This window comes from Oreochromis aureus, linkage group 10, assembly GCF_013358895.1.
Source record: "Oreochromis aureus strain Israel breed Guangdong linkage group 10, ZZ_aureus, whole genome shotgun sequence".
NCBI classification, from domain to species: Eukaryota; Metazoa; Chordata; class Actinopteri; order Cichliformes; family Cichlidae; genus Oreochromis; species Oreochromis aureus.
In genome coordinates, this window is record NC_052951.1 from 28,437,128 (window position 1) to 28,440,106 (window position 2,979).

The 2,979-nt window shown below is 40.2% G+C and overlaps 1 non-coding gene across 1 annotated transcript; it reads right to left on the bottom strand.

Annotated features, from left to right (window-relative positions):
* Nucleotides 1-841: 841 nt before the first annotated feature.
* On the bottom strand, nt 842-929 carry trnay-gua. Its single transcript is given in 2 exon segments — nt 842-877; nt 893-929. It is a non-coding gene; the product is annotated as a tRNA-Tyr (tRNA).
* Nucleotides 930-2,979: the final 2,050 nt, after the last annotated feature.

The window sequence follows — 2,979 nt, forward strand, 5'->3', positions numbered from 1 at the left end:
TCTTTGTTACTCATTTAGTTCTATCTAAAGCGCTCCACTCTGTAATACAGTCTTAATATCATTCCAAGGCTACCTCCTTTCTTTATGTACCCTGTCTATCTGAAAGGTTACTGACTACAACAGTCTTTTCTGCCTTCACACCTTTCCAGTTTGTACAGACACAAAACGTGAACACAGACTGTTGTTTCTACCTACAGTGTTCCACTTTATCACCTACAGCAGCTCAGTATTAACAGTCTTTCTAGTGTTCTGATAGGCTTGTCATACAGAAAACTCCAAAGAGTCTCTACATTTTTTCATGTTGTGCAGACACACACAAGATTTCAACCAAGCCAGCAACCTAAGAATACCAGTTTCTCCCACCTGCAGTCCTCCCACTAAAGGGTGTTGGACTGTTCACTCCTTGGATGCATAAATTTATTTTGCAAGACTGAAAAGCCAGCCTCAAACCTTCAGTCAAAGTAAATACTGATGACAGTTCACCAGATTTTCTGTTCATTCCAGTTAGATTGAGACACCGACCCTCCTTAACCATCATTTCGTACAGTTACACACATAAGGCACCTCTTCAAGCCAGAATCGACCCAATGACCTAAGGATACTTGTTTCTCTCACCTAGTCCTCTGAAGGGTCCATAAGGTGTAGAATTACTCAAGATTTGGATGCAGAAATGCTTAACCACAAGTATGGAAGACTGAACATCTGGCTCTGAATATTAACTCTGTGTCATTGTGACGACAATTCCTCATGGTTTTTCTAGCCATTAATCATTCCCGTCAGTCAGAGGGATCGCCCTCCTGTAACGTCATCTTTCTTTTTACAGGCACATTTAAAACTTGTGTCCTTCGAGCCGGAGTTGAACCAGCGACCTAAGGATGCCTACCACTCACACCTACAGTCCTCCGCTCTACCAGCTGAGCTATCGAAGGGCACACATGCCTCAACTGTTCAAGTTTCGGATGCAGAAACTTTACCAAAGATTTGATTTGTTGAACCAAAGATTTGCAGGACTCGATAATTACCTCTGAATGTTAATCAATATAAAACAATGTGTGCTGCTAGTGGACTACTGTACTGTGGCTAGAGGATTGCAGTTATCCGTATTTTTACTACAAGTCAGTTTATCTGCTCTGCCAATAATCCCTACAGAAATGAACTGAATTGTTCAACTTTTGGTTGCAGAAACTAATGCCACAATTTGCTTTGTAGGACTGATCAACCGTCTTCAAATATTAAATAATAATATATGTATATGTGCAGCCATTGTTTTATATCGTATATTAGTGTACCTGATGGATGTTGTTTTTTTAAATCTCTGTCTCAGTGGTAACTGGGAGTTACAGTTGTTCTTTCTGCCTTCACATCTCTATACATCATATCATCCTTATGATAAGGCTGATCAGCGTCATCGTTCTAGTTAGTACAGATCTGCAGATCATCGTTGTTCTTGAAAATCTGATCAAGATATTGTCTTTCTCTAACTTCTTATGTGCACACAAAAGCCTCTTCTTTCACCAGCAGGATATGAGCAAGGATTCCTGTGTTAGCCACCCACAGTCGTCCACTCTACCAGATCCACTATCAAAGGGCTCGTGAGTGGTGAAATTGTTCAACTTAAAAACAAATGGTTGCCCACAAAACATTTTGCAGGACAGCACCGAATATGAAATCCAAATGAAAATAAATCTGTCTGCTATATAATATACTAGTGTATTAATGCTTGATGATTATAGACTTCTGGTCTGAAAAGAATATCTGCAGCTAAACTCAAAGAAATAAAGTCGCTTTCTCTGCTTTCACATCTCTAAAAACCATAGACACCTACAAAAGTTACCAACCTTCAAATGGCTCCAGCAACCTATGGACAGGGGCGTAATTTCCAGGGGGGTTAGGGGCATTATGACCCCCCCCCCCCCCAATAATCAGACCCAACCAATATAACACCCCCAGTAAAATTATGAATTATCTTGCATATGCATTTCAGTTATTACCAGCAAAGTAGTTGCATGTTTAATCATCTGGGAATTTACCCAGATTTCTTTCTTTCTTTCTTTCTTTGACCTGAGGTCCTCTATGCCAGCCAGTAAACTACTGAAGATAACATACACTGCACGTACACAGTTAGATTCACTCACATCTGATTTCACAAAGCTGGCATTCAGCTCAACATTTCAGAAACTGGACTTTTTTATTCTTTATACTGAATCTGTGCTAATCCCTGCATCCTAAAAGGCTAACTACAGGAAAACAATCCAGTGTCCCAAAGCTAACTGTCATTTCAGACTTAAAGTTATCCTCTCTGCCTTTATATTGTTCCAAACAGAAAAATATCCCCCAAAAACCCATCCTTTCAGCTGGAGTTGAACCAGAAACCTGAGGGCTAAACCTAACTTTATTATTTTGCCTTTAGTTCCCAGTTAAATTTACAGAGCCAAGGCCTTTAACTCGATAGTGCTGCTCTTTTCCCAGCCTCACTACCTCAGCTTTCTTCCTCCGTTTACTTTTGGGATTAAGTCTCTGGAACTGTGAAAATGCTGTTCAGCACGAGCAGCTTTATCTTAACTGTCCAAAGAAAGCTTTTTACCCTCAGTGACTCAGACCCTCCACCCCTTATTCCCCCCAGGAGAGAGAAATACACAGTTACTCAAACTAATTTACTGTCCAGGGTGGTACAGGAAGTTGTCAACGGGGCATCCTGTTTTATGTCAAAGGGGAAAAAGCCTCTTTATCTCTGTCAACGCAGAAATCACAGCTAGACGTTGGCTTTTGTGTTAATAATGAGGCATCGTGTTGCTACAGGCTTTGGTTATCCTTCTATTTAGTCTGTCAACAAGCCTTCTGGTGTTTGTGTTTGACTTAAACACTGTCCTGATTTACACCGTGAAGCTATTTAAAGTCTTTCAAGTGCTAAAGTAGAATATTCAGTCTAAGTTGAGTGTCTCGTGCTAAGTCGTTGTTTTTATATTTTAATTAGGAGGT